General features: G+C 45.0%; 1 long non-coding RNA gene across 1 annotated transcript; it reads right to left on the bottom strand.

Annotated features, from left to right (window-relative positions):
• Positions 1-1,840: 1,840 nt before the first annotated feature.
• LOC115251252 (uncharacterized) lies at positions 1,841-4,713 on the bottom strand. Its single transcript, XR_003889820.1, has 3 exons — positions 4,674-4,713; positions 3,683-3,784; positions 1,841-1,881 (listed from the first exon to the last, which is right to left on the bottom strand). It is a non-coding gene; the product is annotated as an uncharacterized lncRNA (long non-coding RNA).
• Between the last annotated feature and the right edge of the window lie 8,811 nt (positions 4,714-13,524).

Here is a 13,524-nt window from a genome sequence, read left to right as displayed (position 1 = left end):
TTAGGAACTGATTTATAACCACTGTGTCTTTCCTGGTGTAACAGTGGAACATGTAGACGGCAGCCAGAAACTCCTGAATGCTCAGATGAACAAAGCAGTAGACTGATTTCTGGAAGATCACACTCTCTCTCTTGAAGATCTCTGTACAAACCCCTGAGTACACCGACACCTCGGAGACGTCCAGTCCACATTGCTCCAGGTCTTCTGAGTAGAACATGATGTTTCCTTTCTCCAGATGTTCAAACGCCAGCCGACCCAACTTCAGAAGGAGTTCTTTGTCAGCCTCAGTCAGTTCCTCTGGTCTCTGCTTTCCTCCATACTTCTGCTTCTTCCTCTTTATCTGAACCCTCAGGAAGTGTGAGTAGAGGTCAGTCAGGGTTTTGGGCAGCTCTCCTCTCTGGTCTCTGGTCATCATGTCCTCCAGAACTATAGCAGTGATCCAGCAGAAAACTGGGATCAGACACATGATGTGGAGGCTCCTGGAGGCCTTGATGTGTGAGATGATTCTCTTGGACAGATCTTCATCACTGAACCTCCTCCTGAAGTACTCCTCCTTCTGGGAGTCAGTGAAGCCTCGTACTTCTGTGATCCTGTCAACACACGAGGGAGGAATCTGATGGGCTGCTGCAGGTCTGGAGGTGATCCAGATGATAGCTGAGGGAAGCAGGTTCCCCTGGATGAGGTTCACCAGGAGCACGTCAACTGACGATACTTGTGTGACATCAGAGATGACCTGATGGTTGTTGAAATCCAGTGAAAATCTGCTTTCATCCAGGCCATCAAAGATGAACAGAAGTTTCCAGACAGTCAGATCTTCTGCTCTGATCTTCTGTAATGTTGGATGGAAAACATGAAGCAGTGAGAGAAGACTGTGCTGCTCATCTCTGATCAAGTTCAGCTCCCTGCATGAGAGCGGAAGCACCAGACTGATGTCTTGGTTCTCCAAACCTTCTGCCCAGTCCAGACTGAACTTCTGCACTGAGAAGGTTTTTCCAACGCCGGCGACACCGTTGGTCAGAACCACTCTGATGTGTCTCTGTTGCTCAGATAAGACTTTGAAGATGTCCTGGCACTTGATTGGAGTGTCCTGGATGTTCTTCTTGGAGGTTCTCTCAAGCTGTCTCACCTCATGTTGTGTGTCCACCTCCTCACTTTGTCCCTCAGTGATGTAGAGCTCAGTGTAGATCTTGTTCAGCAGGGTTCCACTTCCTGCTTCATGGGTTCCTTCAGTCACATGTTCACATCTTCTCTTCAGACTGATCTTATGACCTTCTATCACCTCCTGCAGATCACTTCCTGAAAATAAGTAAACCAATGATTTCCATCTATAATAAATCATCAACACAACTACAAATTCATGACATCACAAGTTCAATTTCATATTGAACAATTTTACTTTGTTTGGGCTTCATTTCAGCATCTCCAGATCTGCTTCCAGATTGTGAACAAGAGGACTCTCCTGGTGGAGCTGACTGGTCCCAGTTTGATAGGATGTGCTCCCCCCTCTCACTATGAAACACATCTCTATTAGTCCTTTGATTTATAGGATGAAAAAACCTGATCAAGACTCAATATTGTTCCAGCATTTATGTCTGAATTCATCTTTTAGTTTAAACATGATTCTTGTTTCTAATCAACAATATTCTCATTAAGTCTGTAACTATATGACTGTCTGAGGTTTAAGTGTTAAACATCTCCAATAATAAACTCACAACCTGCTGCTGTTAATGTGACTAACAGCTGGCACACAAACACATCATCACGCTTTAGTTTTCTTACATTTTGTCTGAACTTCTGAAGTCTATCATTCCATGTTTGGACCGGTCACTCTTCAGGGACACACAGCTGGGCACTGTGGACTCTGCTCTGTCCTCGTCCATCCTGAGGAAACATCAGAAATATAATGAGACTGTGATGAAGGTAAATAATCTGTAGAGGTTGTAGTTAAATAATCCCAATTCACTGCATTTTTATCAAACAGGAACATTTCAGATCAGGGGGGCCGTTCTTCCCAATCACACCTCTCCAGGTCTCACTGTCGCTGCCGACGTGAGCATTGAAGTCACCCAGGAGGAGGAGGGAGCCCCAGAAGGAGCACTCTCCAGCACTCCCTCTAAGGACTCCAAAAAGGGTGGATACGCTGAACTGCTGTTTGGGCCACAGGATCCGTCCCCCCACCCGAAGGTGAAGGGAGGCTACCCTCTCATCCACCGGGGTAAACTCCAATATACAGGCACTGAGCCGGGTAGCAACCAGAATTGCCACCCCTGCCCGTCGCCTCTCACCATCGGCAACTCCAGAGTGGTAGAGAGTCCAACCCCTCTCTAGAAGACGGGTTCCAGAGCCCTTGCTGTGCGTCGAGGTGAGGCCGACTATATCTAGTCAGAACTTCTCAACCTCGCGCACCAGCTCAGGCTCCTTTCCCACCAGAGAGGTCACATTCCATGTCCCTAGAGCCAGTTTATGCAGCCGGGGATCAGACCGCCAAGGTCCCTGCCTTCGGCCGCTACCCAACACACAATGCACCCGACCCCCCCTGGCCCCTCCTGCAGGTGGTGAGCCCACGGGAAGGGGGTCCCATGTTGCCTCTTCAGGCTGTGCCTGGCCGGACTCCATGGGCAGAGGTCCGGCCACCAGGCGCTCACCAACGTGCCCCGCCCCCAGGCCTGGCTCCAGGAGGGGGCCCCAGTGACCCGCATACGGGCAAGGGAAACTTGGCACCAATGTTGTTTTTCTTCATTAGGGGGTCCTGGGCTACGCTTTGTCTGGTCCCTCACCTAGGACCTGTTTGCTATGGGTGGCCCTACCAGGGGCATATAGCCCCAGACAACGGAGCTCCTAGGATCATCGGGACAGGCAAACCCCTCCACCACGATAAGGTGGTAGCCCAGGAGGGTATTGGACTTCTGTGCTTGTCTCAGATTGTCCATAACAAACATCTTGTTCAGGCATAAAGGCGTCCACATGTGCACTTGGCACCAGGACGCCTTAGGCCGCAGATCGATGATCGACTTTGTGGTCGCGTCATCGGATTTGCGGCCGCATGTTCTGGACACTCGGGTGAAGAGAGGGGCGGAGCTGTCAACTGATCACCACCTGGTGGTGAGTTGGCTCCGATGGTGGGGAAGGATGCCGGACAGACCCGGCAGACCCAAACGTGTTGTGAGGGTCTGCTGGGAACGCTGGCGGAGTCTCCTGTCAGAAGGAGCTTCAACTCACACCTCCGGGAGAGCTTTGACCATGTCCCGGGGGAGGCGGGGGACATCCGTATCTAAATGGAGAGCTGGAGCACTCTGCAATGATGGATATTGTTGGGAAACTTTAAAATATATGCCTAGGAATTTTTGTGAGATGATGTTAACCCATGTAGGAGAAATGACCAGTTAAAAACAGAAGCAATTTTCAGTTTTAAAAGATTTACCACACTAAAATTAACATGGGAGTTAATGGGAGCGAACGCCTGACATGTTGGTGCACCGTTTCATTTTAAGGACCTGATGAATTTCATTTTTCACGATAGTAGAGGCTAATACCTACAAAATGATGTTTTGTATGGTTGAGAAATGTTCTAAGGCAGAGGTATGTGGTTCAGAAAACCTTACTTTAAAGGTGACCCTTGAGGTCCAATACCGAAGTTTAAAGGGTGCCACACAAACACATCATCACGCTTTAGTTTTCTTACATTTTGTCTGAACTTCTGAAGTCTATTGCTCTTTCTTTGGACCTGTCTCTCTTCTTGGACACCCTGCTGGGCACTGTGGACCCTGCTCTGTCCTCGTCCATCCTGAGGAAACATCAGAAATAGTGATGAGACTGTGATGAAGGTAAATAATCTGTAGAGGTTGTAGTTAAATAATCCCAATTCACTGCATTTTTATCAAACAGGAACATTTCTAATACATTCTGGATAACAACTGAATCAATAAATCAATGATGTATCTGTATAATTTTCATGTTTTCAGAGTTTAAGCTGCTTTTTTTTAACTGTTCCCTGCAGTGAGAAAAGAACTGGCACCTTTTCCAGCCCCTCATCCTGCAGCACTGAATGTGCTCTAAAGTTCTTTCCAGAGCAAACGTCTCTGCACTTGCAGCAACATATTGTAGTCATGGATCCGTGAGGAGAAAAAAATCCTGTTGTGTCCTGTGATCCTGTGTGGATTTATTTATTTAGTTATTTTTAAAGTTTATTGTCTTAAATTGGCCCGGCTGAGAGATGTTAACTTGCACACGATTAGATGTTGTTTGACAGGTAATACCAAAATATCCAGCTGTAACCTGGACTGTTGAACAACTCTAATAACTCTAAGAGCTTTTCACCTGTCACAAAAATGTCGCTCTTCCTGCTTCGTCTGAAGAGAATACTTTCACTTTTAAAACCTAATCAACAGCTTTATGGCGTATATATTACTACCATTAAAGCATTCTGGGAGAATTTAAAGTTCTTTTAGGATCAGTAGCAAAGAGCAGAAACATAAATTAAACTTCAATTAGAAAGACGATTAGACTATAACTGAAGCCAGACTATAAGAAAGTTAAATAAGACCTATTCATTTATAATGTATAATGATGTTTTGTGCTAAAACTAAATATAACGTCTAGTTGATTCAAATCTTGATTTTATCTCCAAACACAACTGTCAATTCTTTTCAATAATGCTCTTCGTTTCCACTCACCTTGTCGGTCTTCAGTCTTCCTGCTTAGTCTGAAAGGAATACTTTTAAAAACTCGTTTGTTGGGTTCCCAGTTTCTGGGACCGTTGTTGCTGGTGTCTACCTGCAGGGGGCGTGGAGGAGCCGCTCATCAGCCACAGCTGGCCCCGCAGACACACGCACCTGCGGTCTCTCTTCAATCTCCCGTTAGATTTAAGGACAGAACTCCCGTCTGCCAGCGGCGGAGTGTTTTCGTCCTCATCGCCAAACCCTGACTTCTGTGGCTTGACTATTTTGGAGAGTTTTCCTAGCGGACTTGTTGTGGACTCAGTCGAGGTCTCTCCGCCTCTCTGAGAACGCGGACCGAACTGTTCTTGTTCACTTTAAAATAAAGACGCTTTTCGGACACCATTCTCCACCATTATTCAACCTCGTTAAATAAATACAATTCATGATGCTTCACAGATTTTGAAAGACTTGTAAAAGCAGCATATTTCTGCAGCCCTGGAGTCCAGGAGGAGCAGCAGAGGTCAGAATGTGTCGGAGCGCGTTTAACTATTGTCTGCAGTTCCATGCGTGTCCACCGGGTGGCGGTAAAGCACCACATGATATTTCTCCTTTTTGGAACTTCTTCAGCTATTTTTGATTAATTCTGATGACGACTGAAACTGTCAATGACCAATAGAAAGTTTGTCCATTTTTCTACTGCGTCACACATTTTCATTATTTATTGTCATTTTTGGGTCTAAACTGGACCAGTTCTGTGAGCTGTTTTGCTTTTTCTGTGGACCAGATGTTCCAGGCAGGTTCCATCATCGGACACAGACGGAGACAGGTCACGTGACAACAGTCAGCCTTTAGTTCTTTATTACAGGAGGATCTGGTTTATATACAGACACGTATCTGCAAAGTACTAAAAAGTCTACATACACGCACACGTGTGTATTAAGTGTTTATACACACGTGTGCGCGTACGTGCACACTGTATATTCATATAATAACTGTTAGTTTCTAAAACACCAAAGTAGAGTCACTGAGGCACGGCTTCACCTCCTTTACACCGAGGTTTCACTGAGCAGGTGTGATGAACTGTTGCAGAAGGAAAAGCATGGAACATGTTAATAATCGGACACAAAAACACTCAGGTTTATTGTCTGGACCTCGCCATCCCTTTGGGGAGGATCATCTCATTCTTCAGCTTTGAACTGTCAGAGTTCAAAGGTTTCATCCTTCCACAAGACCAGAAAACTTCCGCCCAACCTTCTGACCTCTAGTGTCGTATTTTCATCTCTTCAAAAATTATCATGTTCAACATTTTGTCTTCCAAAGGAAAAAGAAAAAAAATTCTTCCCATCTGAAATTCAGGGCGAGACAATCCGAAAAAGGGAACTATCTCCAAATATGAGCTTTCTGAGCGACTGATGTGAAGCTGGTGAAACCAGTTTGACGACCATTGTGAAACCAGGAGCAGTGTAAATGAGGGGGGGGGGGGAACAGTGAGTGGATGCTGCATTCATCAAACACACAATAGTCAGAAGAGAAGAAGGAAGAACAGAAGCCCGTGTTCCTCAGTGTTGGTGTGGAGACGCCTGTTTGGAAGAGCAGGAAGCAGGCTGGACTCTTCCAGCTGGCTTTAATGCCACTTCTCTTCTGAGAACCTCCCAGCAGCTTTCTCTCCACCATCTTTTTACGCTGAAAGTTTTTGATCATTTCAGGTCAGATGTTCTTGGACTGAGGTTAAAAATGTTTGTTCTTGTGCTCGGAGCGAACCGACGATCCTCTAAAGTCAGGCATCCTAAAGGTGGATGTTTTCTGAGGCCTGGAGGCTTTAAAGTGGCGCTTTTACCCACTTGTCCTCGTTCTGTTGGAAACTTGATCCAAAAACCTTTTCTGGAGCTTCATGTTCTGCTTTTTTGAAGGAATGAAATGGTTTCATCAGCGCTGCCAGGGGCTGAGCAGGCTTCATATATCTGAAGCTCTGAGATCCTTTAAAGATCTCCTGGAATCAGCAGATGGGGGTTTGATCAAAAACTGGAAGAATCAGTCAAGCTATCAAATCTTGACTCAGTCCAAGCGTGAACCAGTCCATCCAGAGCTGATTATGGCTCAGCCAGGAGGAAAGCACGGCCTGGGGGGGTTCATATGAAGCAGGCGCACTCTGGCTCTATTGCTACTGAAAACAGCCCTTCAGCACAGCAGCCTGAAATACAGTTCTGGAGAACACCTGTTCCCAACAGAACCTGTTTAAAACGTGACCAGTAAAGATGCCCGGCGTGACCACGACCACGGGGAGAGAGGGGGGGGGGGGGCAGAGACAGGCGGTAACGCCGCTGCCCACCGATTCACCTGGAAACAACAAAAACCCCAGCAGCTTGGACCCAATATGGCAGCGTGTTCCTCAAAAACGCTCCTCAAACTCTCCCCACAGCTTCATTGCTAAACAGGATTTGGGTTTTTTTGTCCGTGCTAAATGGAAAGTGTTTGTCTTTTGGTGGTCCAACAGGACCACGATTTGGATGGATGGATGATTTGATGTTATTGAGAATAAAAACAGCTGAAAATGGAAGCGGAGATGTTTCAGAGCACCAGAGTTCAGAAAGAGTTTCTAATCAAACACCACCTGTTGGGGAAAATCAGTTAATCAAATATCTGTTAGATTTTGGGTTTTAACAGAACCCGAGAGCAGGCCAGAACACAGTGGTAAAAAGGTCCAAATGAGTTTTATTGACAGGGGAACACTCAAAGAAGACAGAAGCAGTCCTCCTGGACTGCAGGGTGCTCAGGTTCTGCACTTCTCAGGTCCAGCAGACGGCGTGAAGACCTTAAACGTGCCGGGAAGACAGAGCAACAAAGCCGCAACCCTCTGGCCCTGATCGCCAGGCGCTCCCTCCTCCAGGTGTTAATTGCCCACAGGTGCGCCTGCCTCAGCACCAGCTGCCGCCAATTGAGCTCCTCACGCCCCCTGCAGGACAAACCAGACACAACCCTGGACCCCAACATTTAAGGGTCGTTTTCCTTCCACTTCTCAATCACCGACGTTTCTCACTTCGATCTTCCCACAGCGGGCGCACTGAGGGTTCATCCTCGGAACCTCCTCCGCGGTCTCCTCCGCTTCTTTAAAACAGATATAGTTGCCGTCGCCGGCAGCCGAGCGCCACAAGTTCCAGCAAACGTTTGACAACCAGCAGCGACGATAAAATGTAGAGATACAAGTCAGTAGGAGACAGACGGAGCCTCTGTGGACGCACGAAGGAGCCGCGTCCGGGCTGGAGACTCGCTGATGCTGCGCTGACAACCACCGTCAGTGACAAGCTAGTGAGAGTGAGCTCACGAGACCGGAAATTAGCGACAGTAACCGGAAGTAAACAAAGGAGCAGACAACTTTGCGTTCAAGTTTCATTCAAATATGCAAATAAAGAGTCAAATAACAAATACATTTAAACTTAACAGAAAATATAAGGACTCATCAACTTTATTTGTACCCAAAATGTAGTTTCTGTCATTACATAAACTTCCTCATGCAAATATTTCGACAGTATGATATTGAACTATTAGCATTACACAAATGTAATTTAAGTTATCCCATAATATGCATGTAAAAATGTTTAGATCCTCAGTCACATAACACAAAGCAGATAAACACATAAGGAAACACAGTAAAGTTTCAAAATAATATCAAATCTAAGTTCACAAAAAAACAGCATTTAAATTGAGAATCTGTGACTGTGTACTGCGCAATCCCTTGCTTATTCTAAGATTATTCTTTTTGTTATTTTAATTATTCCATTTTTAGAATAGTTTATGTTTGAAGCGAGAACCTCAGAAAGGACGCAAAGCTTGACATGTGGAAAGAAAATGGGTGAGCTTCTTAATCACAGAAGAGGAATTTTAAAGTCCTGTTTAGAGTGAAGGCGGATAAATAATTAAACTATTGGACTATTTTAGACACTTTCAGCCTCAGCTGTATTTTTTATTATTATTTTATTTTTTAGAAAAAGCATCTTTACTCTTTGGTCCCATCTATTGTCTGTTGTGTGTCTAATTTGATCAAGCTGGTTGTGTTAGCTTTACCTGCGCAGAGGTTCCTGCTACAATCAGGAACAAACTTCACTTGTTTATTCTCACAGTCTGCTGATAAAATCTATTCTTGTTCTCCTAAAGCTGCAGAAAGCAGCAGTGGGCCTGACTTCATGCTACACCTACAAACCTGAGAATGGAGCCGAGCTCCAGCAGGAATCACTGATCTCACTCAGTTGTGGGATTCGGAGTTACCACTGACACCACCTGGATAACAGCACATCCAGGGACACTGTGACCCTGACCTCAGTAATTCCAACATTCCTTGTGTTCTTGTCATCCTTCGCACAGAGGAAACGTAACTGCTGATGATATCGACTAAAGAAGAATTACTTTCATGAATGATTTTATGGCAGTTATGATCTGATTACGTTTTTTTCTTGAAGATACAGGAAACACATTTATTTGATTGCGAGTTGATCCAAATCAAAACAGACTTCAATCATCTCCTGACCAGAGTCTCCAGTTTATAGATTGGACTCTCCACAAGATCAGACAGCAGCTTCACTCCTGGATCCTGCAGCTGGTTCTCACTCAGGTCCAGTTCTCTCAGATGGGAGGGATTGGACCTCAGCGCCGAGGCCAGAGAGTCACAGCTGATTTCTGATAAGCTGCAGCGCCTTAATCTAAATAAAGAAGGGAAACTTTTATAAGGTTATAAGTGAAACCAGTATTAATCTGAAACATTAAGGAAAGGCATGATCTGTAAATATTTAATTTAGTTACAGGTTAAAAAATGATAGTAATATGTAATTACCACAATTCCAACCTCTCAGGTTTGCACTGTTCCAAAGGAGAATATATATTGTTATGGCCCTCACTCTTCCCAGGTTCTCCCGACCTCTTTCCCTCCCATCTCATCATGGAGATCCATCTCACCTGGCTCATCTTTAAAGGCACAACCTGTCTTAGATGACTTCCTGTCTCCCTCACCATCTCCCTCCTCGTTGGCTGGTGTCTACCAGGCACCCTCACGTAGTTTTGTCTAATTTTGGTTACGATCTGTCGGCTTTTTCATTGTCCTTAAATCAATTTATCATGAATAAGTGGTCACCGTGTGGCCCCCCCTCCTGAAGGAACTGGGCACAACACACACACTCAGAAAGTGTGAGGACCCTCGGATGGAATAATGGACATTTTTGAGAATGGTGTTTACCTCAGAGTTTCCAGTCGGCAGTTTGGAAAGTGGAGAAAACCACAGAGCAGCTTCACTCCTGGATCCTGCAGCTGGTTCTTACTCAGGTCCAGTTCTCTGAGATGGAAGGGATTGGACCTCAGCGCCGATGCCAGAGAGCCACAGCTGATCTCTGATAAACTGCAGCAAAGCATGCTGAAAAATGCAGGATAAGGTTATACGGAGCAGGTCTGCATGTTATCTGCGTCAGTACTAAACCTACGTTAGTTCTTAGTTGGGTCAGACCTGAATTCACGATATTACAAGGAATTTTTTTAATGTTGTGCATCACAGCAGTATTGAGAACAGCCTCACTTCACCATCTTAGCAGCTGGTATATAGGTAGAAAAGTGAAGACTGACCTGAGCCTCTCCAGTTTACAGTTTGGACTCTCCAGTCCAGAACAGAGCCGCTTCACTCCTGAATCCTGCAACTTGTTGAAGCTCAGGTCCAGAACCCTCAGATGGGAGAGGTTGGACTTCAGAGCTGAGGCCACAGAATCACAGCTGGTCTCTGATAAACTGCACTCCCTTAGTCTAAAATAACAATTATTTTGAGAAAAGAAAAAATCAACATGTACCAGAGGAAAACACAGCTTACAAGCAACAAACCTCTCGTCCTGCACCGGCTTATCTGCCGTATGTTCGTATTTTGGGTTCTTTCAGGGCGGTTGGACAAGATCTACACCGTATGTAAAGTGTGTGTAGGTCAAAATACCTTCCAGGTTTGTGAGACCACATTTCTCAATAGCACTCAACTCTTGTCAGGAGTTGGGACAAAGCGACCCACTCCTGACAGCTTGTGGGCGATGCTGCAGCAACCCTGCAATCCCTACACTCTCTGGTGAAACCAAATCAAAGGTTTTAGACACTGCTGGATGCTGGAAGGGTGGCTATAGTCTGGACGCATAGTTCCCCTGACTGCACATTTCTCCAACAATGATTGGCAGCTGGTGTCACTTGTTCTCCAGATGAGAGAAGGAAAGAGAGCCCCCCCACAGTGTGTTTGATTGCCCCACTGCAAGCTCAGTGCTGCCAGAAAACATTGCAGGAGCATCAATTCCCCTCAGGGCATCAACAAGGACCTCAGGAAAAGGGGCAGCTGCGACCTACTAGAGACAAGCACACTGAGCTGAGATTCAAAGCCCTCTCCTCCCAAGAGAAGAGCTTGTTTGTTGGAGGCTCTTCTGGGCGATACCTGGTGCCACAGCTCCAGCTCAGCCCGTCTCTGGAGCTGAGGTGGAGCTTAGCAAGTTTCATGGTTCTCCACCACTTCCTCTCGCTGAGGACCTTCTCAGCTGGTGGTTTATGCTCCACCTTCCAAGTTGAGCAAGTGATACTTCTGCATTCCTGCCACCAGTGTCTCTGCAGAAAGAGTCTTCTCTACTGTTTTATATTAGATTATAGAAAATTAGGATTTTTGTTTGATGTCTTAGATTTTGTTGACTAATTGCAGGTTTTTCTTTAATAACATAGAAAGATTCGATTAGAAGAGCAAATGTATTATTTTATGAACTACTTCCACTACTATTATATACACATACTTCCATATTGTCTTAGATTGCAAGCTGCATTTATTGCATCGTTCATAGAAAGTCATATTTGTGAGGAGAAAAACTCAAATAAGGTCATTTTCTTTCATGATCATTACAAAAGAAGGAGGCGATGAACAAACAAATTTCTATAAAAATTTGTAAAAACTTATGCATGGAAACATTTTTAAAATGGTTGCATTGTGTAGAATCGGTGTAGAATCAACTTGTTGACTTCTGATTTGGACTCCAATGGAAGTGAGGTGCAACAATTGTGGATGCTGAAAGCTTCAGATCTTCATGAAGGTTTCTGTGGTTGGACTGACCTGCTGCCCCTTTAAGAGGGAGGCAGGTTTGGGCTTCTGGCTGGAATGAAGCCACCTAAGATGAGAATGACTGCAGGCTTTCGGTACCAAGGTTTAACAGGGTGCTCACTTCACACTTGGGCTTTTCTCTTTTTTGGGATGGTTTTCTCAGTAGAGAAGGGGCATGGCACACTGCAGCAGCTTCCTTTTTGGGTTTTCTAGTTTTCCTTCTGATCTTTAAAAGACAGGAAGAGCCATTTTTGATTTGTCTGAATGTTTGGGCGGTTTTGTGGCCAGCCTAAAATAAAACAAGACAAATCTACAACTGATACTTCCTTTCTAGTCATTGATGACCATCCTCACATGGGACAGATTTCCACAACCAATTTAATACTGCAAATCTGTCCTGTGTGGTCTTTTTTCCGAGAACTGTAACACTACGTTTATAACAAAGATCAAACATGTAAACATTTATTGTCTAACTAGTTACACCTGGGAAAGTACTGGATCATCTCTGACTGACCTGAGAGTCTCCAGCTTACAGAGAGGATCCTGGAGAAAACCACAGAGCAGCTTCACTGCTGGATCCTTCAGCTGGTTCTGACTCAGCTCCAGAACCCTCAGATGGGAGGGATTGGACCTCAGCGCCGAGGCCAGAGAGCCACAGCTGATCTCTGATAACCTGCAGTAACTCAGTCTGGATAAGGAATCATGGCAAGAAATGATCTCTTATTGGAGGAAAAGTCATATTACACTTGGTCAAAATCATTATTTCATTTTATTTGATTATTTAATCAGGGCCCTTGGAGTCAGGAGAGCTCTGGCCCCCCACTGATAAACTGGGATATTACAGCAACAACATAGTTAAAAAGTATCTATAAAATTGACTTTCAATGGCTCATTTACATTTATACGACACTTCTCTTCTCCAAAAGTCAATGGAGTTTATCTTGAAGCCTTTCATTGTTTAGTTGTTATGTCGAAGATAAAAGAAAGCTGACCTGAGAGTCTCCAGCTTACAGAGAGGATCCTGGAGAAAACCACAGAGCAGCTTCACTCCTGGATCCTTCAGATTGCTGTAATTCAGCTCCAGAACCCTCAGATGGGAGGGATTGGACCTCAGCGCCGAGGCCAGAGAGTCACAACTGATCTCTGATAAACTGCAGCGTGACAACCTGGCCAAAAAATTTTTAATTTTATATTTGGCACTTTCACATGATCTTAATTCCAGAACTGAATGAAGGGTGACCGACCTGAGAGTCTCCAGTTCACAGAGAGGATCCTGCAGAAAACCACAGAGCAGCTTCACTGCTGGATCCTTCAGCTGGTTCCTACTCAGGTCCAGAACCCTCAGATGGGAGGGATTGGACCTCAGCGCCGAGGCCAGAGAGTCACAGCTGATCTCTGATAAACTGCAGTCACTCAGTCTGGATAAGGAATCATGGCAAGAAATGATCTCTTATTGGAGGAAAAGTCATATTACACTTGTTCAAAATCATTATTTCATTATTTAATCAGGACCCTTGGAGTCAGGAGAGCTCGGCACCCCCCACTGATAAACTGGGATATTACAGCAACACCATAGTTAAAAAGTATCTATAAAATTGACTTTCAATGGCTCATTTAAATTCATACTACACTTCTCTTCTCCAAAAGTCAATGGAGTTTATCTTGAAGCCTTTCATTGTTGAGTTGTTATGTCAAAGATAGAAGAAAGCTGACCTGAGAGTCTCCAGCTTACAGAGAGGATCCTGGAAAAAACCACAGAGCAGCTTCACTGCTGGAGCC

Source organism: Takifugu rubripes, chromosome 10 (genome assembly GCF_901000725.2).
Source record: "Takifugu rubripes chromosome 10, fTakRub1.2, whole genome shotgun sequence".
Lineage (NCBI taxonomy): Eukaryota > Metazoa > Chordata > Actinopteri > Tetraodontiformes > Tetraodontidae > Takifugu > Takifugu rubripes.
Note: the sequence above shows the minus strand (reverse complement) of the source record. Positions and strands in the feature narration are given on the sequence as shown.